The 25,152-nt window shown below is 42.0% G+C and overlaps 1 long non-coding RNA gene across 6 annotated transcripts in view; it reads left to right on the top strand.

Moving 5' to 3' along the window:
* LOC119625348 (uncharacterized) overlaps positions 1–13,047 on the top strand; it is a 132,891-nt gene extending 119,844 nt beyond the window's left edge. For 5 of the 6 annotated variants that reach the window (XR_012094213.1, XR_012094214.1, XR_012094212.1 and 2 more), the window contains 2 exons: positions 7,496–7,589; positions 8,262–13,047. This is a non-coding gene — a long non-coding RNA (uncharacterized lncRNA). Of the gene's footprint in view, positions 1–1,096; positions 1,258–7,495; positions 7,590–8,261 lie in introns of all 6 variants that reach the window. The other variant, XR_005241532.2, reaches the window with a different exon arrangement.
* The last annotated feature ends 12,105 nt before the right edge of the window (positions 13,048–25,152 follow it).

The following is a 25,152-nucleotide window of genomic DNA, read 5'->3' as shown; positions in this document are numbered from 1 at the left end:
TTCCTGTTAAATTGCAACTCTTATAGGAAAAATAAAGGGGTGCATGTGAAATAAAGAGGTGCATGTTAAACTATCACTAGTTTCATACTTCAGTAGAAATTAGTTTCCTTGTCTTTTTTGAGAGCTGAGAAGTGTCTGAATGGGAATGGAAAAGTTTTCTTTGAGAATAGGGATGAATTCAGGAATCTGGGAGCATCACAGGCAAACTTTACAATTTTACTTGGCATCAGAGGAGTGGGAAGGCAGGCGCTGGCAACCTGTTGAGGTGGCGAGGCTGCATGGATGAGTGCTCAAGTGCTGGCTTATACAGTATAAATCCAGCTACTTTCATTGTTATAAAACGTCTTGCCATCAGAGGGGGTAGAGTTTTATGTTTTAGTTGGACTTCTCAGCTGAATTAAATGTGATAAGGCTGTGCTTATCACCCTTGTGAAAGTCATTTCTGCAATATTTACACAAACTCTATGAGACTGAAATCTTTTATTGATTTTCTGTTTGTCTCTGATAAATGTTTCACTGAGAGAAAATGACTGAGATCTTGGAATTCACGTCTTTATCACATGACTGCTTCCAAAGTCATGAGTAGTAGTTGTTGTTGTTGTTGTTGTTTTAACAAACCTCTTTATTTCCTACAATAAGTATATTGACAACCCTGGTGCTCTTAGCTTATTCTTGCCCCACAAGCACAAAGAAACAGATTGAAGGCTGTGGAGTAGTTCACTGAGCCCAGCTTTCCTTACAGGAGGTCCTTAATCCCTTAGGTGGGAACATTTTTTCAGAAAAAGACTCTCCTGAACGTTTACTGACTTTCCCCATGGCCTATTAAGTCTTAAATACAGGTACTGTGGGGCAGGTCAAACATTCCCTTAAATTCTTTCAACTTCAGAATTATTTAATGTGACAATCGTCATGATGGCATCGTAGAGTCAACCAATGCCCACGCTGCCTGGATCTCACCATTCCACAACTCTCTTTAGCAGCTTCCTTTAATAGAGAGCTTAAATCTGCCCCTTGGGAACTCCCAACTTCCCTCTAAATGTGATTAAATTTTGTATTTAAGTATTTAATTATTTTTTAAACTAATTTCTGCCTCTAGGTGTATGGTAAACTAAACAATCCAAAAACCATGTAGCTCCACAATAATCAGAAATTCTGGATCCAGTAAAACAAGTCTCCTTTAAGACACGGCTGAATGCTGGAAGAAAGTACAAAAAGTTCCTGGAGTCAAAAATGAAGTGAGAAGGAAAAATGAGAGCAGTGAGTACGTGCATGTATGCTAGAGCCACTCAGGGTGGGAGTTGCCGGGCTCAGGCACCTAGAGGCTTGGATTAGTATGCTCAGGCCAGGGCAGAATGTGAGGCCTGGAGATGCAGAATGCTGGGTGTTGGAACTGCAACCCCTGTAGAAATCCTGGTCCTCAGAAGGGCTATACTCAGAGTGAGGGAATGAATCAGGAAATGCACCCGTGGGCTCAGGGAGACAATAAAGGTGATATTCTATCTCAGTAGTCTGGGTTCTAGGGGACAAGTTTCCCTTGAGAGTTTGTAACCATGGGTCTGTCATTCCATTGGTTCTGAGAACCTCCAAACTGAGAAATTAACATAAACTGAGATGCAGGCGGTAATTCCCCTTGGGCAGCTAACAGAAACAAGGGCAAAACCTTCCTGATCTAGAGGATTAGGGTTGTCCAGGCCCCTTGGGATTCCCTCCAGCCATTCCTGCATTTGAAGATGCATTGCTCTTAAGCTCTTATTCTCATACTTTTCAGTTCCAATGACCACAACTCTTTCAACAGATTTTTATAGGAGTTTCCAGAAACTTCATCCTGCTCATTTTTTTCTGTGTTGTCTCTAATATGTCATGTTTCATTTAAAATGTATCCTTTTCCTCCAGTTCAGACCTATAGGTAATACACCAGAAATTGTCTAATGTGTGGTATAAAATAGGACCATGATTAAAAAAAAAAAAACAAAGTAATAAAAAATTATATTACTATAATTTATTAACGTCATATCCCTATAATAAAACTTTTATCATAATAACAGCTACAGTTGAGTATGTCTTATGTGCCAAATACTATGTACTAGACATGCACTGTCCTTTTTAATCTTCAGGAAACCCTGGGATGGGTTCTAACACTACCCTCCTTCTACAGATGAGGAGAGAGAGGCTTAGTAACTTACTCGGGGTAATGGAGCTGGGAAGTGGTCACAGAGTGGCAATGTGTTATCACCAAAGCCAGGATTTAAACCAGCCCTATCTACCTTCAATGCCCTTGCTTTAAGTCACGAATCCTCCACCTCTCTTACCTGGTAGGGCATCCACACGCAAGTTCCCTTGTTAGTGACTATCACGCTCTTGAAAGTGTTTGAAGCGACCTAATATCCCTAGGATCCTTATTTCTTTAAACATTTAAATCACAGTTATTTTTCCCAAAGATAGATTGCCATGGGAGAGGGGAACAAAGACGAAGGAGGATGGTACAGGCAGGAAGGGGGCAGAGGACCAGAAACAAAGGCAAAGATAGGACCGGGTGGGGACACGGGAAATTTATTTTGCTTACTTCACAAGCTTACAGCCGACCCGCTCTGGCAAGTGACAAGGTGCCTATGGATGACACAGCCAGGGATTCTTCTAGGCCATGCAAATTTTCAGTTGCTTTTGATTTCTTACATTTTTTTGAACGTAATACTAGATTTCTGAAACGGCTCTCACTGACGCGCCTGTTTCTCCCGGAGCCGCGGCTCCGCAGCTGAGGGCATTTGTGTTTGGGAAGCCTGCCCCCTCCTGGATTAGTGAAACCTTACAGGCCACGTCTCCAAGCTCTCCAAAATGAGATCTAGTGTGTGAAAACGTTTAAACTGTTATTCAGAGATTTGAGGAAAATAAATAAATAATCTTTTTCATATGATTTCCCTGAGATTTTTGGATTATTCTCATATAAATCTTTAGGTGGATTTTATGGATTTTGAAATCATACCCACCTAAAAATCCTGAAAAAATGTTTTAAGGACCCAAAGAGATAATAATAACAGCAATAATGATAAACATTATATTCAGTGATTTCTATGTGCCAGGACTGTGCAAAGTACCCTGTGAACAATGCCAATTGCAGCACTCACCACCACCCCAAGAGACAGGTTCTCTGCATTATTACCCCCACCTTACAGAAAGCCTTGAAGCAGCAGTCCCCAACTTTTTTTGGCACCAAGGACTATCTTTGTGGAAGACAATTTTTCCACGGACCAGGTGGGGGATTGGGCGGGGGTGGTTTCAGGATGAAACTGTTCCATCTCAGATCATTAGGCATTAGATTCTTATAAGGAGTGTGCAACCTAGATCCCTCGCATGCACAGTTCACAATAGGGTTCACGCTCCTATAAGAACCTAATGTCACTTGCTGATCTGACAGGAGGCGGAGCTCAGGCAGTAATGCTGACTCTCACCAGCCACTCACCTACTGCTGTATGATCCCGTTCCTAACAGGCCACGGACTGGTACAGGTCCGCGGCCACGGGGACCCCTGCAAACTGGAGAGCTTCTCTACCACCACCCTCACACACCCAACCACCCATAGGTTGGGAGCCCCTGAAATTCTTGAACTGTCATGCCATCTATTGACCACACTCGACTGAATCAGAAATAATCGACCAAGCTGAGTTACTTGGATACTTTCTCCTGGGAATTTGGAAGCAGAATGAAAATAGCCATCAGTCTAGGCTGGTCACTTGAATGGAGGTCATCGAACATCAGGAGCCTACTGTGGAAGAGCATCTGCTGCCATGGAGAAGCAGAAAAAGACACCCAGGAGAAAGAGAAAAGAACAAAGGGGAAGCATAGGAAAAAGCCAAAAAGACAACTTCCCTTTTCTTAGTCCCAGTCCCTCCTGAGGCTCCCCTGCTGGTTACGCTGATTTGGCTACTTGAAATAGGTTTGTTTTTGTCTATCAAAAAAAAAAAAGGGGGGGTATAACACTAAGTCGTGTGAGCAATAATATGTAAAAGTGAACCAAATCTACTGTTACAATGGTATAAAATCTGAAGTTAATATGGCACATTGAATGATGTGCATAATTTTATTGTACTCCATAGCAATTAGGCTCAAATAGGGAGCAATTAATGAAAATGACTATAATTATTATCATGTCAACAAAGCCAAGCCAAGCAATTCCAAAGTCAGCTGTAGGCAGGAGGAATTAGAGACAGCAGGAAATTGTTCTGGGGTTCCTCGGAAGGACCTGGGATTTAAAAACCAGGAGACTAAGTCCTCCCCTTGCCGCTCACTTCTCTAGCAACCATCGTCCAGGAGGACTCCGGAGGTCCCAGCTAAGAAGCTGTGAGCCTCTAGCTACTCCTGACCACTCTCCTTGCCCTGCCTCTTCCCTCGCTGCTTCTCCAAAGAGGAGGAGTCCTGAGGATGGTGGGTTGTGGCGGAAGGGCTGCGTTTGCTTGAAAGGCTGTCTGTTCCTCAACACTAGATTGGTGAAATCTGGAGCACAGAGAATTGGAAACTGTTTTAGGAAGAAGTTGCCAGCTTACTTTCCATGGTGCATGCCTCCTTCAGTCTGTGTCTACCCTTGGCACAAAGCGTCATCAACATGGTCCAGAATAGCTCAGCCGGGATCTGTGTTGAGGATGGCGATGAAATCCTCATGGCAATAAAATGCATGCAATGGCGTGGCTTTGCTCTCTGTTCCATGGGCAGCTGCGGCTGGGAGTGTGACACGTGGTTGAGGTAGCACTGGATTGGGTTGTTGAGACTGCTGCATCCCAACTAAATACTATCATCTCAGTCTCTTTTCCACTGATGTACAACTAACAAAGACCCCTCAGAACAGTCAACAAAAGCCAGATCCTAGACATCTGAGTAGTTTGACCTAAAGTAGCCCATACTTAGAGAAAGAAAAATTCAGTGACTGGAAGTATTTTGTTTTCCTCCTTCCACTAAACCAGTACCTCAATCTGAACTTTCACCAATCAGGGGTGCATTTGTGTTAGTAAGCAAATAAATATCAGCTATTTTACATGTATTACTTCCCTGAAAATGTGTTTTGTTTTTTTTTTTTGGTGTGGGGATAAATTAATCTAATTAATTAATTAGCTATGATCCTGGCATAAGAGCAATGGGAATGTCACGGAAAGAACCAAGAAAGGTTTTTCTGGAGTTATTCAGTACACATTGAGTAAGTACCATGTGTCAGTCATTGTGTTAGGCCCTGGAGGAAAAAAATCACAAAACAGACCTCTACTTTTTTTTTTTTTTTCTTTTTTTGAGATGCAGTCTCACCCTGTTGCCCAGGCTGGAGTGCAGTAGTGCCATCCCAGCTCACCACAACCTCTGCCTACTGGATTCAAGCGATTCTCCTGCCCCAGCCTTCCAAGTAGCTGGGACTACAGGTGTTTCTGTATTTTTAGTAAAGACAGGGTTTTGCCATTTTGGTCAGTGTGGTCTCGAACTCCTGACCTCAGGTAATCCGCCCGCCTTGGCCTCCCAAACTGCTGGGATTACAGGTGTGAGCCACCACACCTGGCCAGAACTCTACTCTTCAGGAACTTAGTGCATCGGGTACTCAACATTAAGTGCATCACAACTAAGTGTGATGACTTAGGGGCAGGAAAAAAGGAGGCTATTTCTATCTTGGAACATTTTAATAACCTCCAAACATTTTATATGGATAAAGCTGGGTTAAAACAAATATTAAGAGGTGTCTAGGATCTAGGAGAGAAAGGATGGGGGTGGGAGCTGGAAGAAAATTGTAGGAAAGGGGAGGGTTGTTATCCTGGAGCTAGAGATGGCTTCATCCTTGTGCATCTGAGGGCTGTTTTTAAATAGTGTCTGTCTGAATCACTCCTCCGCCCTCCACCCTTCACTTTCCACCCTCCACCCAACCCTCTTCCTGAGTCACCCTGACTGCCATTTCTCACCCTGAAAGGAGAAAGAGGAAAGGATATAATTTGTATCAAATCCCTACAAGCTGCTAGGATACATTCGTACATTTCGATTGGAACGTTTCATCTACACATACCACTGTGCAATGGGTGGGAGTTCTTTTGTGTAACGATGGGGAAACTGAGGTACAAAAGGGTAGGTAGCATGACTCTCCCCTTATTACACAGCTGATAAGACAAAGTGCCATAATGCAAACTCACATTCTAAATTATATCATTAATAACGAACATGCATGCTGCTTTTTTTGAAAGTTAAAAAAAAAAGTACGTAAGTGTGAAACAAAAGTCTTTCCTTCTCTACATTCCAAAGTGTTTGGGGGCACATCCCTATGCAGTTTTCCCTTGCATACACAAATGTGTACCTACATATGTGACATATAACTGTATATGTGAACATGAAAATTTTGACATAAAAGGGCATTCTAACCATATTGCTCTATAAATCACTTCTGTCACCTAATGCTACATCATGGATATTCTTCCATAATGTCCACATCTTTACATTTACTTCATTTTTCTAAGATCTATATGAAATTTCATAAATATATATTATGTAAGTATTTTCTTATTGATGAGGATGTCTCTGTTTTGTTTTAAGGTTTAATATTAGTGCAGTATTTAATACTAAAGTATTATCTGTATCTGAGTTTTAAAATTTACTCAAATGCAAAGCACAGGAATTCTGAAATGGAAGTTTAAGTATCCTTTTCTCTCACCCTCCATTCCAACCTCCATTCCCCAGAGTTGTGCTGTTGCTGTTGTTTTGTGTTTTTCTTCTAGTACTTAACATTTTAACTTTAAATACTATAGTTCTTGATTTATCTGTTTTAGAAAGTATCTGTTGTCTTGCCTCAATGACAACTGAGTTTACTATACTTTTTTTTTTTTTTTTTTTTTTTTGAGAGGGAGTCTCTCTCTGTTACCCAGGCTGGAGTGCAGTGCCATGATCCCAGCTCACTGCACCCTCCGCCTCCCAGGTTCAAGCGATTCTCCTGCCTCAGCCTCCCAAGTAGCTGATATTATAGGCGCCCACCACCATGTCCAGCTAGTTTTTGTATTTTTAGTAGAGACAGCGTTTCACCATGTTGGCCAGGCTGATCTCAAACTCCTGACCTCAGGTGATCCACCCGCCTCAGCCTACCAAATTGCTGGGATTACAGGCGTGAGCCACCACGCCTGGCCAAGTTTATCATACTTATGCTATCTCTACCTCTTTCTTTTAAATGTTAGTCATATTTATAATTTTTAAGTTATTCAGTGTAAATTTGTACTTTTCTTTAGCTATGTCTTGTGTGATTTGTCAAAAAATTTAAATTTTTGACAAAATGTCTTATGTGCTTTGTCAAAAAATTTAAATTTAAATTTTCAAAAAATGTAAAACCCAATCTCAAAAAATGTATTCTGATTATGTAAATATTACATACTAGTTCCAAGTAGTGTGATAGGATCCATAGGAAAGGAGACACTCTCCTCGGTGACTTAACCATGCTGGCTGCTTGAAGGAAAAGGACTGAGATCTAATGGCTTATGCTTTTATTTCTTTTCAGTTTCCTCCTAAGCCATACTGGTCTGCACTGTTCTTCATATATCAGGTTCAAGCTAATGGATCCAAACCAAAGGACTCCATATTCTCCAAAGCCTGTAAGCAGAATGCTGGTGTGGTGTGGGGAGGAAGAAGTTCCATTGTGTCCCCACTGAGGGGACACAGAAGTCCCAAAAGGGTCACTGAACTGCCAGGTACCAAGAGATACCAGGTACTATGAGGCTGCCAAAGGCAGAGACGGGCCAAGCCATCTACTTCAGCTGAGGTTGAGACATGGCATCCCTAAATGCCAAACAGGACATTGCAGGGAATAAGAATCAGAAAATCAGGTGTAAAACAGGAAGTCTCCCTAGAACCCACATGTGCTTATCCAAGACACCGTTATTCTCAAGCCACAGTGTTATCTATTCCCTTGCTCCGAACACCCAGATACCATTTTGGTTAGGAACAGGAGAAAGGAAAGGGAATAGAATGTGAAAGGACTGTTTGAATCAGAAGAGACTGACATATTGATATTTGTCCAGTTTCATTGTTTCTACCCGACACCCAGTAAGAAAGAGTCCTAAGAGGAACATTAGTTCATGAGACTAACTGGCTGTTCATTAAACTCACAGCTGGACTACATTTTCCAGCCTTCCTTGCAGTTAGGTGTAACCATGTGAATGGATTCTGACCAATAAAATGTGAATAGAAGTGGTAGATCCCATTTCCTGACCTGATACACACAGACCTCCCATGCATTATCCTTTATGTTCTTTTCTTTTCCACAGTGATCTTGGAAACCGTGTATTGAAGATAGTGAAGCCACAGATGGAAGGCACCTGGATCCAGTTTTAAAAGAGCTGCCTGCCAATCAGGAACACCCTTTTTGAACTTTGAGGATGTGTTTTAATTCTCATATTCCTGCATAACAAACAACTCCAAATTTAGTGGATTAAAACAATAATTTATTATAATCCCTATAAATTCTGTGAATTGACTGGGTTTAGCAGGGTGGATCTCACTTGGGGTGATATATGATTGCAGTCAGATGTGGGCATTTTTCTTTTAATTTTTATTCACTGCCTAGATCCTTTACTGGCCCCTGGGAAATACATTATTAAAAATTCATATTTTTGGCCAGGCGCAGTGGCTCACGCCTGTAATCCCAGCACTTTGGGAGGCCGAAGCGGGTGGATCACGAGATCAGGAGATCGAGACCATCCTGGCTAACACGGTGAAATCCCGTCTCTACTAAAAATACAAAAAATTAGCGGAGCGGGGTGGCAGGCCTGTAGTCCCAGCAACTCAGGAGAATGGCATGAACCTGGGAGGCGGAGCTTGTAGTGAGCTGAGATCCGGCCACTGCACTCCAGCCTGGGTGACAGAGCGAGACTCCATCTCAAAAAAAAAAAAGAATTCATATTTTCAGGCTGTCTCTGTTTCCAGGGACTCCATCCAGTGGGATTGGAATAGAGTCTGGAGATATGCAGCTTAAGCAGCACTTTTAGGAGCTGTATTCCTCTTGTTAGTTCTTCCCATTTCCTAAATCCTTAAGAACCTAGAGAATGAAAGTCAGTCTCTTTGTAGACTTAATAGGTCTAAAACTCAGCTCAAGTCAGAATGACTCCCCAGGAAACCACCTGTTTCCTTTTACAGATGACACTTTGTAGATTCTGCTCATTGAAGTGCCTGTTTCTCCTCTATACTGGGCACACACCATTGTTCTGATGCTCTGAGCTAGGTCTTCAAATAGTAGCAGCGATAAGACTTCTCTCAGTCATTCATTCCACATTCTTTTTACGAAAGTGTCCAGAGCATCTGCTTTGACATTTCAGATTTTCTGCTAGGGGCACAACGTGTCTCCCTAGTTTTACCTGAGTATAAGCGTGACCTGGGTTTTGTGTCTACTGGGCACATTTATGTAATAAAATCCTAATATAAAGCTTCCAAATATATTCATTTCCTGAGATTTGTCTTTCGCCTTAAAATATCAGCATTCTTCATTTCACATCCTTCTTGCACACACTAGTACTTCCCCCTGACCAAAGCCATTCCTTAGCCTGTAGGGATTTCTGGAAAGTGTTTGGTGCAAAACATTCTCTTCCATCTGAGAGGCAAAGAACCTTCGAGTTTAGTCTCACTCTGCCCAGCACTGTATTTCACCACACACTTAGGAGACCTACTCCTTTATGAATCACTAGGAATTCGAGAAGTCACTGAGTCCATTCAACCCTACCCTCCAGAGAGGATAAAAGTGAAACTGCTTTATTCAGGTGAACATTGATCTTATTTCTAAAGACCACTAGGGAAGAAAAGGGTGACAACGAGACTGCTCAAACACTAGCATCATCTTTTGCTGTGGTTGTATTAATTAACTGATTGACCCACAATTATTTCAAACCCGGAATCCTAATCACAGAATACAACCACCTCCCTTATTTTTGGCTGCTTTGATCTTAGCCACCCCTTCTTCAAACTCTCCACAGGAGTTCAGCTCCCTTACTTAACATTCCCAGCTCATGTCTTTTTATGACTACTGCAACAGTGATACCCTTTGCCTAGATATATTTTTCCTCCCCTGGTCATGCTCCATTTTTATCCTCCTTGAAAACAATGCTAAAAATGATCCGTCTCCAACAGCAAACCATCTAGGGAGGAACAGGAGCTGAGGAATGAGGAGGAATCTGTTCAAGGTCTGGTTAGCTGCTGCCTGGCTGTATTACCAGACAAGCAAAGACCAGAAACCTACTCTTCATTTTCTTCATCTGCAAAATTAGATGCGTGCAAATAACAGAGCCTACCCCATTGGGCTTGTGCTGCAGGCACACCGGCCTTCTTTCAGTTCTTAGAAGCGTCCTCTCCTACCACAGGGCTCTTGCAAAAGAGCTGTTCCCTCCCCATGGAACATGGGGCCCTTCCTCCATCCTCTGCTCTGGTGAATGCCCTTGATCAATTAAGTTGACACTTCCTCAGTGATGAGGCCAAATGTCCCTTTCATGCCACTACGTACTTCACTTTCAGGGCACTGATCACAGTTCCAAATTTATGTTGATTTGTGAGATTATTTAATTAACAGCATTCTTCTATAATAGACCATGTGTTCCATGAGAGCAGACACATCTGTTTTCTCTCACCAGTTTATATCCAGCACACAGCACTCAATAGATATTTGTGGAATACATGAACATAAATAAATGAATAATAGTTGTACAAATAAAGGAGACTGTGCAGGCCAATCATTAGCACTGTATTATTAATATTATCTTTTCCAAAGCAGCATTTATAATAATAATACCAACTATAAGGATCACAAGGACTATAGGGGTAAAGTATACGAAAGTTGTTTGTAGATTATAAAACACTAGACACATGTTTGCATTTTGTGGTCATTGAAATCTCATAGTTCTTTTTCCTGCAAACACCACAGTGGTTCCCTGCACAGCCATCTAACGCATATCTACACTTGGAGACACCCGTGCTTCTGTCACCTGTTATGTGCCTGGTTTACCTATTAATTGTCCTCATAAACAAATTACAAGCCATACAGCAATAACACCACCGTTTGAAGAAGTGACACATTTTAAGGAAATGGCTCTCTTAGAACTCAGACACTGCAGCTCTTGTTACGGAGTAGGCCTTGTCACGAGAGAGTGAGGCAAGCAAAGAATTCTTGAAATTCTTGAAAGGATGCAGGGCTGGGGAAACTGAACTGGAGATGGTTAATTTTATGTGTCAATGTGACTGGGCCACAGTGTGCCCAGATATTTTGTCAAATACAATTCTAAGTATTTCTGTGAGGGTGTTTTGAGATGAGATTAAATCAGTAGAGAGAATAAAGCAGGTTGCCTTCCCTAAGATGGCTTCTTACAATCAGGTGATGGCTTGAATAGAACAGAAGACTGACCCTGTCCTGAGTAAGACAGAAATCCTCCTGCCTGAGTCCCTTTCAACAAGTCCTGCCTTTGGACTTGAACAGAAGCATTGGCTCCTCTTGACTCTCAAGCCTGCTGGCCTTTGACAGAAAGTCCACTATGTGCTGTCCTGATTCTCAGGCCTTCAGATGTGGACTGGAACTAGACTACCAGCTCTCCTGGACTTCTAGCTGACCCGCCATGCAGATCTTGAGACTTGACTGCCACCATAATCACATGAGCCAAATCTTTATAAATTATCATAATATACATACAAATACACACACACACACACACACACACACACAAAATTGGTTTTTTTTCTCTGGAGAACCCTGACTACTACAGCTGGTTACAGATGCTACTCCCAGCATTTGTGAAGGTCAAGCTCAGTGCCCAAAAGCAGAAGCTCATGAGAAAGGTTTCAGCAGTCGTCGGCACTGGTGTATGATCTGGTAGATGCTGCAGCATGAACACAAATGGATCAGGTTCAGTTACATCAAGTTGCTCCTAGTGTTTCAGTCAACCACAGCAGGATGTGTGGTTGAAGTCTCACCAGTGGTTGAACTCACAGGGACTTTAGGAAAAGGAGTAACTGCACATTAGAGATGGCCTCAAACTCTGACAATCTTCCCATGAAGAGATGGAGTCTTTGTCCCCTCCCCTTGAAACTGTGGCAGACTCTGTGACCAATAGAATTTTTCAGGAGTGTTGTTGTCAGTTTCTGAGCCCAGGCCTTACAAGACTCACAACTTCCAAATTCTGTCTCTTAGAACATCCCCTGAAGAAGCCAGGGTCCATGTAAGAAATCCACCTACTCTGAGACCTTCATGCATGAGACCAAGCCACAATGCTGTGACTAGGCCCTGAAAGATGAACCTAGGTTGAGAGAGTAAGAAGGAGAGGAGCCAAGGGACACCAAGGTAATGGATATATATGCAAGTGAAGAAACCATAGTTATATGAAACCACTGCATTTGGGGGTAATAGGTTATGCAGCAATAGATAATTAAAACAGTAGTTAACTGGCAAGAGAGAGGAATCCAAGCCCAATCCTGCTTTGATAAGGCTGGTGAGGTTCAGGAAGTGCTATAGACCTAAATGGAGATTGGTCTTTTAGGTAAATTATCAGGCTGTCCACTAAGGAGGAAAAAGCTAAAAAGATGACTCAGGGTTACTTGGCACTGGCATTTCCCCAGACTCTGGATATGCAGTTAACACAAGCCCGCCAGAAGGTAGGGCTAAGCCAGTTGCTGCACTTCCTGGCTGTGCAGGTGAGGAACTGTTAGAGACTGAGCTCAGCTCAAGGTAGAACCAATCAGGATGCCAGCATGGAGTGGGTAGGAGGAGGGAGGCAGAGAGAGAACACGAGCGAGCACAAGAGCGTATAGGCATGAGGCATTGTATAAAGATTAGGGGAACAATATTAAGAGTTGTGAGTTCCAATAAGCTTATTAAAATAAATTAGCCAGGAGTAGTGAGGCGGGTGGGGGGCACCTGTAATCCCAGCTACTCAGTAGGCTGAGGCAGGAGAATCGCTTGAACCCAGGAGGTGGAGGTTGCAGTGAGCCAAGATCATGCCATTGCACTCCAGTTTGGGGGACAGAGCAAGACTCTGTCTCAAAATAAATAAATAAATAAATAAATAATTTATCTTTATTAGACTTGGAATATTTATATATTACTACTAATTCTTTTAAATTACTAGTGTATTGAAGGCAACAGTTATACTTAGTCTTTTTATATCCTTCACAAGGTAGAGTTCATATGTTACAAAGTTTAATGTGGTTTTGTTACCAAAATCCAAATTTCTTTTGTCCTCTCTGAGCATCCCCTTGCTTATGAAAGTCTCAGCAGTGTGTGAGACATGAAACAGAGAACTGCAGGCCACTGAGGTCTCAAGGGATCAAGTTATTTATACGAAGAGCGAGAAGGGAGAAAGACTAGTTTAGTTCACGGTATTAAATGGAACTAAGAAAAAATAAAAGTTTTTGTGCAGCCAGCCTAGATTATTTTGTTTACTAATCTGCTATAGTCGTTTTCATAAAATGTTTAATTATAGCAAGACACAAGTTTAATAATATTTAAAAGTAATACAAAATTAGCCAGTCCAAGATTCCAGATCCAATACATGCCAGTTCTGTGAAGAATCTGGTTTTTGTTTTGTTTCGCTTTGTTTTGTTACAAACCAAGTTGAAAATAGAGCAAAGAGCTTGCCAAATTTAAAGCATTAGAACTCCTTAGAAAAAGAAACGAAATCATGCATATCTCACCCTTAGGGAATTATTTATTTCCAGCCTAAAGACTCTGGAGACTTAGGGGTAATTCTCCTGGATTCTCATGTGAATGTACCTTTCCCACCAAGTACTACTACCTAGTTATTTCAAGTGAGCAAATATTACTATGTTTATGAGACTAGACGATTCACAAAGTCAGGCTGTATATACATTAACTTTTTAGATGTTCATCACATGACCTAGTAGAGTAAAAGACACTATGAAAACTTCATTAATATGGTTGAATTGACTAAATTTCAAGGAAATCCTTTATAAATCACTGATTGTTATGTAACTATACTTTATTACAGTAGCTAAAATATGATTTTTAAAAACTTATTTATTTTTATTTATTTTGAGACAGAGTCTTGCTTGTCACCCAGGCTGGAGTGCAGTGGTGTGATCTTAGCTCACTGCAACCTCTGCATGCCGGGTTCAAGCAATTCTCCTGCCTCAGCCTCCCAAGTAGCTGGGACCACAGGCGCACGCTGCCACCTCTGGCTAATTTTTTGTGTTTTAGTAGAGACGTGGTTTTGCAGTGTTGCCCAGGCTGGTCTTGAATTCCTAAGCTCAGGCAATCTGTCCACCTTGGCCTCCCAAAGTGCTAGAATACAGGCGTGAGCCACCGCACCCAGCCTCTAAAATATGCTTTTAAAGAGTATTTTTTTCTCTTATTTTGAGCCACATAACTGCATAAAATGTGATTTAATAATTCTTGCACTGAACAATATTAATGATTTTTCTTGTTAGCTGAGAGTAGTACTTCGATCATTGGGGTTTATAAAACCCCACTAAAAATATATGCTCACTTCTTCCACCCAGTCAGATAAATAAGCAATAGTATTTGATCATACTTTCAAATACAGTTAAGGTCCACAATAGTTCAGCTAGTTCTCCTTGGTAGTAATTGCATGAATTCTTAAAATTCTGTGTTTTATAAATACAACAAAAGCAAAAGTTGAGGAAAAACAAAAATGCATTCTTTGAAATTAACTATATAGAATTTACTAAAAACTAACAAATATATATTAGAGATTAAGTTTCTCTCCTCCTCTGCAATGATTATATCCTTATATTCCTAAGGTAGAAAAGTCACTGCAAATAAGAAAGAATTTGATTTTAAAGTTTTAAGCGATTTTGTGAAGTTCAGGAATTCTGCAGATTAGAAATTCAAAAAGCGTTCAGCAAGGATAACTTTTCCCTCTTTGCAATGTCTGTTGCGTCGGCTAAAAAGACTCTTATAACGGGGAGCTGGAATCATCCACAAGCCTGTTCACTCTCACATATGGCATCTCAGCCAGGATGAACTCCTGATTGCAAGCCAACCCTCCCAAAGGGTTAGAATTATGGTGTGAGCTACAACACCTGGTCTATTTTAAGATTTAGTTTGCTAGCATTTTTTTGAGGATTTTTGAATCTATGTTCATCAGGGATATTGGTTTGTAGTTTTCTTTTTTTGTTGTGTCCTTGTCTCATTTTGGCATCACAGTGATACTGACCTCATAGAATAAGTTAGAGAGAATTCCCTCTGCTTTAATTTTTTGGAATAGTATCAGGATTAGTAGTATTAGTTATTTATATGTTTGATAGAATTCAACTATGAATCCATTTGGTCCTGGGCTTTTCTTTGTTGGGAGACTTTTTATTACTGATTCAAGCTCACTACTCATTATTGGTATGTTCCGGTTTTCTATTTCTTCCTGATTCAGTCTTAGTAACTTGCATGTTTCCAGGAATTTATCAATTTCCTCTAGGTTTTCCCGTTTGTTAGCATATAGATGTTCATAATTGTCTCTGATGATCCTTTGTATCCTTGTGATATCTGTCGTAATGTCTCCTGTTTCATTACTGATTTTGTTTATTTGGATCTTCTTTCTTCTTTTTTTGGTTAAGCTACTGGTTTATCAATTTTATCTTTTCGAAGGACCACCTTTTCATTTCATTGATCATTTGATTTTTTTTTTTCAGTCTCTATTTTATTTGGTTTTGCTGTGATCTTTATTATCTTTATTATTTCCTTTCTTCTGCTAATTTAGAGTTTGGTTTGTTCTTTCTTTTCTAGTTCCTTAAGCTGTATTATCAGGTTATTAACTTGTGATCTTTCTACTTTTTTGATGTAGGTGTTTATGCTATAACTTTTTTTTTTTTTTTTGAGACAGAGTCTGGCTCTATGGCACAGGCTGGAGTGCAACGGTGCAATCTTGGCTCACTGCAACCTCTGCCTCCTGGGTTCAAGTGATTCTCCTGCCTCAGCCTCCCGAGTAGCTGGGACTACAGGCAAGCGCCACCATACCCAGCTAATTTTTGTATTTTTAGTAGAGTCGGGGCTTCACCATATTGGCCAGGCTTGTCTTGAGTGCTTGACCTCGTGATCTGCCTGCCTTGGCCTCCCAAAGTGCTGGGATTACAGGTGTGAGCCACCGTGCCTGGCCTAAACTTCCTTCTAAGTACTGCTTTTACTGCATCCCATAGATTTGGGTATGTAGTGTTTCATACCAAACATTTGCATTTGTTTCAATAAATTTTTTAATTTCCATCTTAGTATCTTCATCAACCCGATGGTCATTCAGCAACATGTTATTTAATTTCCATGTGTTTGTAAAATTTCTAGAGTTCCTCGTGGTATTATAGTTTTTGTTTTGTTTTGTTTTTGAGACAGAGTCTGGCTATGTCTCCACAATCTTGGCTCACTGCAAGCTCCGCCTCCTGGGTTCACGCCATTCTCCTGCCTCAGTCTCCCAAGTACCTGGGACTACAGGTGCCCGCCACCACACCCGGCTAACTTTTTGTATTTTTTTTAGTAGAGACGGGGTTTCACCGTGTTAGCCAGGATGGTCTTGATCTCCTGACTTCGTGATCTGCCTGCCTCGGCCTCCCAAAGTGCTGGGATTACAGGCGTGAGCCACTGCAGCCAGCTAAGTTTTGCTTTTATTCTGTTGTGGTCTGAAAAGACACTTGATATGATTTCAATTTTTAAAAATTTGTGGAGACGTATTTTTGGGCCTAACATATAGTCTATCCTGATGAATATTTAATGTGCTGATGAAAAGAATATATATTCTGTGGTTGCTAAATAGGATGTTCTGTAAATGTCTGTTAGGTCCATTTTGCCTCAAGTCTATTTTAAATTCAGTATTTCTTTGTTTTCTGTCTAGATGATCCGTTTATTGCTGAGAGTAGGGTATGAATCTGGGTACTCCAGTGTTGGATATGTATTTATTTAGAATTGTTATATCCTCCGTATTGATCCCTTGATCATTATACAATAAGCTTCTTTGTTTTTTTAAACCTTCTTGACTTAAAGTCTGTTTTCTTTGGTATAAGTATAGCTACTCCTGCTCGCTTTTAGTTTCCATTTGCACAGAATCTGTTTTTCCATCCCTTTACTTTCAGTCTGTATGTCTCTTTACAAGTAAAGTGTGTTTCTTGTAGGCAGCATGTAGTCACATCTTTAAAAAAAAATCCACTCAGCTGTCTATATCTTTTAAGTGAGGAATTTAATCCATTTATACTTATGGTTATTATTGAGATATGAGGTTTTGTTCCTATCATATTGTTAATTATTTTCTGGTTGCTTTATATATTCTGTGTTAACTTTCTTTTTCTCTTATTGCCATTGTGATTTAGTGGTTTTCTGTAGTGGTACACCATTTGAGTCCGTTATCTTCCTTATATGTGTGTTTGCTTTACCAGTGAGTTTTATACTTTCATATTTTTTCATGATGGTAAATATCAGTCTTTCACTCACAGGTTTAGCACTGTCTTTGAACATTTCTTTTAGGGCCAGGCTGGTGGCAACGAATTCCCTTAGCTTTTGCTTGTCTGAGAAAGACTGTATTTTTCCTTCATTTATGAAGGATAAATTTGCTGGATATAGTATCTTTGGCTGGCAGTTTTTTTCTTTCAGTACTTTGAATGTATTATCCTATTCTCTCCTGGCCTGTATAGTTTCTGCCGAGAAATTCACTGTTAGTCTGATGGGGGTTCCTTTATGGGTGACCAGATGCTTTTTTCTCCTGCCATTTTTTAAAATGTTCTCTTTGTCATTGACTTTAAACAGTTTGACTATAATGTGCTGTGGAGATTACTTTTTGCATTGCATCTGTTTAGGGATCTCAGAGCCTTCTGTATCTGGATATCTAAATCTTTTGCTAGGCTTAGGAACTTTTCACTTAATTAAGTAGGTTTTCTAGTCTTTAATTCTCTCTTCAAATTCTGGAACCCTGATGATTAGAATATTTGGTTGCTTTATTGTGTCCGATATGTCATGAGGTTTTGTTTATTTTTTTATTTGTGTGTGTGTGTATGACTGGGTCATTTCAAAAGACTTGTCTTTAAGTTCTGAGATTCTTTATTCTGCTTGATCTGGTCTATTGTCAAAACTTTCAAACATATTTTGTATTTTATTCAATGAATTTCGCAGTTACAAAATTAGGTTTTTTATTTTTTATTTTCATTTTTCGAAACAAGGTCTCGCTCTGTTGCCCTAGCTGGAGTGCAGTGGCATGGTCACAGCTCACTACAGCTTCAACATCCCAGGCTCCAGTGATCCACCCACCTCAGTCTCCCAAGTAGCGCACCTGGGACCACAGGTGTGTGCCACCATGCCCAGCTAATTTTTGTATTTTTTATAGAGATGTGGTTTCACTATGTTGCCCAGACTGGTCTCAAACTCTTGGGCTCAACAGATCTGCCTACCTCAGCCTCCAAAAGTACTGGGATTATAGGTGTGAGCCACGATGAGTGGCCAAGAATTTCTGTTTGGTTCTTTTTTTATGATCTCTTTGGTTAATTTCTCATTTATATCCTGAATTCTTTTTCTGATTTTTTTGTATTGTTTTTCAGCATTCTCTTGTATCTCACTGACCTTCTTTAGAATCAATAATTTAAATTCTTTTTCTGGGATTCATTAATTTCTTTTTGATTGGGATCTGTTGCTGAAGAATTATTGTGTTCCTTTGGAAGTGTCATATTTTCTTGCTTTTTGGTTCCTGTATCCTTATATTGATATCTGCACATTTGGTGTAACAATTGCTTCTTCCAATTTTTTTGAATTTGCTTTCATGGGGGAGGACTTTTTCCTGAAGATGTATCCATGATGTTGGTTGGGTAAGACACTGTCTTTGATTCTTGGTGTGTGCAGTAGTTTAGTCACTGTATGATTTCTTCAGCTGTAAACAATGTTAGTAGTATCTGTAATTTCCTCCATGGCTTCAGGTGCAGTTATTACTGGAGGCTGTGGTAAAGTTTTGCTGGGGCCTGGGACAACAGGTAGGCCAGTCTTTGAGCCCCAGGGGTGGCAGTGGTGGGCTGAGTTCACCTGTGCCTGGATTCCAGGGCTGCATATACCAGCACTGATATTAGTGGACCAAGGCAGCCCAATTTTTGGCCTCCAGGTGGCTTATTTTGATGCTGGTAGTGGTAGTAGTGGACCAGGCAGGTGGGGGTGGTTCTTCAGCCCTTTGGCAGCCAGCATGGTGTGACAATGGCAGTGGCAGTGGTATGATGACCACTGGGTCCCAAGCTGTGTGTGATAGTGTTGTCAGTGGCTGAGATGGGCTGGGTAGACCAGTCTTTGGGCCCACAGTTAGCACATGCAGGTAGGTGCCAGCTATGGTGTTAGTGGCTCAGTGAGTAGGTCCAAACTCAGGGTTTGGTGAGGAGTGTTCTTGTTCCAGTGGTGTGGACTGGCATGGACAATACCCTGGCCCCTGGACTGTGTGCTCTGGCACAATGGGTTGGGGGGTCTAAGCTGAGCCAGATGGGCTTTTCCTCAGGCTCTCTGATGGTGTGTGCAGGCACCAGCCATGGTAGGCTGGGGCAGGGCAATGTCCAGGCCACTGGTGGAATGCTCTGGTATGGACCACAAGTGACTGCACTGCTGCCCTGCCACTGGGGAGGGTGGTGCTACCTTCAGTAGCAAGTAGCGTAGGCCAGCAGGTGGAGAATGCACACACAATTCATGCCAGGAGTGCCTGCATCTCGACACTGCTGCAGAAGCCAGCGCCTCACTCACACCTCAGTTGTGGGTGTTGTAGCTTGCAGTTGCTTATGCCTAGGCCTCGAGGGCAGCAGCCCATGCTTCACTTGTTCCTCAGACTAGCGCTGTTGGGCCCCAGGATAGTACACAGCCCACTGGAGGTTGGGCTCTAAAATGACACCTTGCTGGAGCTGCTTATGTCTCAGAGAGTGTGTGGGACCCAATGCAAGCACCCCCACCCTGATTCAGGAGCCAGGAGCAATGCCATCATACAGTCTCCTGGCAGCTCCCTATGTTATTTTCAGGACTCACAAGAGTCTAGGGGATTTCCCATGGCTAGGATTGCAAAAGTTCACAGCAGAAATGTAGACCACTGAGAATCTTTCACTTAACCCTTCCCTACATTAAGGAGTCTCTCTCAGCTTCTAGCCAATTCCAGTCCAGCAGATTGCTTCACTTTCATCTTTCTTGCTTTAGGTAGTTCCTGTCACTTTTCCATTGAATTCTAGTGTTCTCTCTTGGATGATCTATTCCAAGTGTAATTATCTCAAAATTTTGGTTCTTCTTAGAAGAGGTTAGTATAAAATGTCTCTAGTCAGCCATCTTTGAGCCCCTCCAGAAAGAGCACTGTATTCAGAATTTATACATGGCCCCTCCAGAAAGAGCACTGTATTCAGAATTTATACATGGCCCCTAAGGGCTCCAAGAGCCCTGTTCATTGAACCTGTGTTCATTGAACAAGGTGAAAGCTATATGACTTTTATGATATAGCCTCAGAAGTTTCATAGTCCCACTTCTGTCATACTTTTTGATCCAAGCAGTCACAAGCCCACCAAGATTCAATAGGTGGTGACATACTTGTCACCTTTTGATAAGAAGAATGTCAACAAATCTGTAACCTGTTTGAAAATCACTATGATCATATGTTTTTCCTCCCCCTACTTAAACATTTAAAGCTCTCATCTACCACCTATATTAGTCAGGATGCTCAAGAAAAACAAAGCCAATAGCATGTGTCTATATATATATATATATACACATATATATATATATAGAGAGAGAGAGAGAGAGAGAAAGGGATTTATTATAAGGAATTGGGTCATGTGGTTATGGAGACTGGCAAGTTCAATATCGGCAAAGTGGTTGGCAGGTTGGAGATCCAGGAGAACCTGTATTCAGTTCAAATGCAAAGGACAGTAAGCTGCTGTAGAACCAAGAAAGAGCTGATGTAGATGAAGTCCAATCTACTTCCTGTAGAACCAGGAAGTACATGAAGTCCAAAGGAAGAGTCTTGCTCAGGAAGGCCATTTTTTGGTTCCACTCAGGACTTCAACTTACTGGATAAAGCCCACCCACAACCTATTACAATCAAAGTCCAGCAATGTAAATGTTAATTTCATCCAAAAACCCTCACAGAAATACTCAGAAGAATGTTTGACCAAATATCTGGGTTCCCCATGGTCCAGCCCTGTTGACACATAAAATTTACTATCCCACTACCTCTATATCACATTCCTAGTTTTAAAAATACCTTAAAACTCATTTTATTTTATTGCCATGTATTAATAATTTGCATACTAAGTGCTTTTTTGTTTTTATTCCTACCTTTCTGGTTTCATTAGAGGTTGGAGCATTCTCCCTAAATTCCTACTTGGAGGGACTAGAGAGTCACATATACTTGATCCTATAATTCTCAGTTCCAAAAGAGTTCACAGAAATAAATATACTAGAATTATGTAATACACAAGTTTAGGCTCTGGAGGAATAACCTCTATGGTCTCCAAGGTTAAACCATCAGAGAGCAGTTGACATGATATCTCCAGTTAGGGTCCTAATGCAGACCCTTGTTCACATTTGTTATCCTGTTTCCACCTCTTCAACCCCCATTATCCTCATCTCTATTCCCTTTTGTTTTCTGCAGGACTATTTCCTGCTTCACATTAATTAATACTTACTGTAGAGAGCTCTTAGTCAGTCAATAACTGCACAAAGTTCAAGCCATAAAATTCAGGCATTCTGCTTCAAGAACGCAAAGTTCATTTTCTGTGTTTAAGTTGCTCTTTCTACTTCTGCTTCTAGTAATTATTACAGAAAACATCCAATGCAAGAATTGCAGGAGAGTAGACTCTCTCATGTAGATGAAGGCTTCTGTTAGGCCTTCTTGCAGTTACAGCAATGTCATGAACATATGGTCTTAGGTAGGTACTGATCTAAGTGGTACCTGGAAAACTCTCCTATTAAGCAAAATCTTATTTCCTCTCTCACAAAAGACTCTACTTCAGAGGGCTATTTTTCCCTAGAGCTGAGATAGAGTTGTTTGTCCTCTAACATCTTCTTTGGAATGCCCTGGGCTAGATATTAAAGTGCAGATCCCTGGACCCCACCTAGACCAACTGAATTGCATTCTCTAGCTGGAGGGCTGCTTCAAGAATTTGCTTTTCTTTTTATTGTGGTAAAGTATACATAACATAAAATTTACCATTTTTTTTTTCTTGAGATGGAGTCTCACTCTGTCACCCAGGCTAGAGTGGCAGTGGCGTGATCTCATCTCACTGCTATCTCCATCCACTAGGCTCAAGGGATCCTCCCACCTCAGCCTCCCTAGTAGCTGGTGTTTCCAGAATTGATGGGTTCTTGGTGTTGCTGACTTCAAGAATGAAGCCGTGGACCCTCGCAGTGAGTGTTACAGTTCTTAAAGATGGTGTGTCCGGAATTTTTTCCTTCAGAAGTTCAGATGTGTCCGCAGTTTCTTCCTTCTGGTGGTTTCCTGGTCTCGCTGACTTCAGGACTGAAGCTGCAGACCTTCCCCGTGAGTGTTACAGCTCTTAAAGGTGGTGTGTCTGGAGCTGTTCATTCTTCCTGGTAGGTTTGTGGTCTCGCTGGCTTCAGGAGTGAAGCTGCAGACCTTTGCGGTGAGTGTTACAGCTCATAAAGGCAGCATGGACCCAAAGAGTGAGCGGCAGCAAGATTTATTGTAAAGAGCAAACAAACAGAGCTTCCACAGCGTGGAGGGAAACCCCAGCGGGTTGCCACTGCTGGCTCCAGCAGCCTGCTTTTCTACCGGTATCTGACCTCAACCACACCCTGCTGATTGGTCCATTTTGACAGAGTGCTGAGAGGTGCGTTTACAATCCCTGAGCTAGACACAGAGTGCTGATTGGTGCATTTACAATCGTGTAGCTAGACACAAAAGTTCTCCAAGTCCCCAGTAGATTAGCTAGACACAGAGCCCTGCTTGGTGCCTTTACAAACCTTGAGCTAGACACAGGGTGGTGATTGGTGCATTTACAATCCTTGAGCTAGACACAAAGTGCTGACTGGTGCATTTACAATCCTCCAGCTAGACATAAAAGTTCTCCTAGTCCCCACCCAACTCAGGAGACTAGCTGGCTTCCCTAGTGGATGCCGCACCCCGCGCAGGGGGAGCTGCCTGGGACTGCACCCCATCAGTCTCATGCCGTGCACAGGCCCTTCTCAGTCCTTGGGCAGTTGATGGCACCCTGTGCCATGGAGCAGGTGGTGTTGCCCATCTGGGAGGCCCGGGCTGCACTGGAGCCCACGGAGTGGGGGGGCGGGGGCCCTAAATACTGATAGCCACTAAGGGGTAGTGGCAGGGGTCGGGGGACTCGGGCATGGCAGGCTGCAGGTCCCAAGCCCTGCCCTGAGGGGAGGCGGCCCCATGAGAATTCGAGCAAGGCCTTGGTGGGCCGGCAGTGCTGGAGGACCTGGTGCACCCTCCCCGCAGCTGCTGGCCCCAGTGCTAAGCCCCTCACTGCCTGGGACTGGCAGCACAGGCCACCCGCTTCAAGTGAACCATCTGTCAAGCCTGTGCCCACCCGGAACTCGCTCTGGCCCGTGAGCGCAGGACGCAGTCCAGGTTCCTGCCCACGCCTCTCCCTCCAGCAAGCAGAGGGAGCCGGCTCCCGCCTAGGCCAGCCCAGAGAGGGGCTCCCACAGTGCCCTGGTGGGCTGAAGGGCTCCTCAAGCACTGCCAGAGTGGATGCTGAGGCCAAGGAAGCACCAAGAGCGAGGGCTGCTAGCATGTTGTCACCTGTCACTGGACTACAGGTGCACACCACCACCTTCAGCTAATTTTTAATTTTTTTTGTAGAGATGAGGTCTCACTATATTGCCCAGGCTGGTCTCAAAGTCCTAAGCTCAAGTGATCCTCCCACCTCAGCCTCCCAAAGTTCTGGGATTGCAGACATGAGCCACCATGCCACTCATACACTATTTGTTCTTTTATGTCTAGTTTATTTCACTTAACATAATGTTTTTAAGGCTCATCCAAATTGTAGCATGTGTCAAATTTTTCTTCCTTTGCAAGGCTGAATAATATTCCATTGTATGCATATACCACGTTGTATTTATCCGTTCATCCATCAATGGACATTCAGGTTATCTCCACATGTTGGCTATTGTGAATAATGCTGCTGTGAACATGAGTGTACAAATATCTGTTAGCATCCTTTTCATTTATTTGGGGTATAAACCTAGAAGGCATTGCACATTTTTAACAAGCTTCTCTAGTAAGCTTCTTGCCCTAAATACTGATAACCACTAGTTTAGAGGCTTTGCTAGTTAATTGTTTTATTAAATCATATGTAGATATATGTTTAAATTTATTTTAGAATAAAATGAGTAGGGTTTCGCACCTTTTTTTTTTTCCTTTGGCTAGTCCTTTTTCCACATCCATGTTAAGGATCTAAAATCTTGGGTTTTGCCCACTACAAAATCTCCTTTGATGAATCTTTTCCTTTTCCAGGTTATTCTCAGCACCAGGGTCAGAGTACCCTCCCTAAAACACCTCTCTCATTTTTCAAATCTACTCCACCTTCTTTAAAATCCATTCTGCAGTTTTCACAGCCTAAACAATAAAACCAAAACTCTTTAGCATAACTTTCAGAGCTATTCACCATGAGGCTCCATTCATCTTCTCAGTCTCATTTTCCTAGAAATGCTACATTCTTGCCTAGGGTTCTCAAAGTATGGTCTGTTAGAAATGCAGACCCAGCCAGGCACAGTGACTCACGCCTCTAATCCCAGGACTTTGGGAGGTTGAGGCAGGAAGACCACGAGGTCCGGAGTTTGAGACCAGCCCAGCCAACATGGCGAAACCCTGTCTCTACTAAAAATACGAAAAATTAGCTGGACATGGTGGTGGGCGCCTGTAATCCCAGCTACTCAGGAGGCTGAGGCAGGAGAATCACTTGAACCTGGGAGGCAGAGGTTGCAGTGAGCCAAGATCACACCATTGCACTCCAGCCTGGGCCACAGAGCCAGGCTCTGTCTCAAAAAAAAAAAAAAAAAAAAAAAAAAAAAAAAAAAAAAAAAAAAAAAAAAAAAAGCGGATCTATTTAATTAGAAACCTTGCAAGCCCCAAGTCATTTGCTACCTTACTCATACAGCCACTGCACAATTTCCTGTTAGAAATCCTTTTCCCAGCTTTGGACACAGATACGTCCCCCTACCGTTTTTTTTGAGACAAGGTCTCACTCTATCAGCCAGGCTGG

This window comes from Chlorocebus sabaeus, chromosome 10 (assembly GCF_047675955.1).
Source record: "Chlorocebus sabaeus isolate Y175 chromosome 10, mChlSab1.0.hap1, whole genome shotgun sequence".
Classification (NCBI taxonomy): Eukaryota; Metazoa; Chordata; class Mammalia; order Primates; family Cercopithecidae; genus Chlorocebus; species Chlorocebus sabaeus.
The sequence above is the reverse complement of the archived record's forward strand: the minus strand, read 5'-3'. Positions and strand labels throughout refer to the sequence as shown.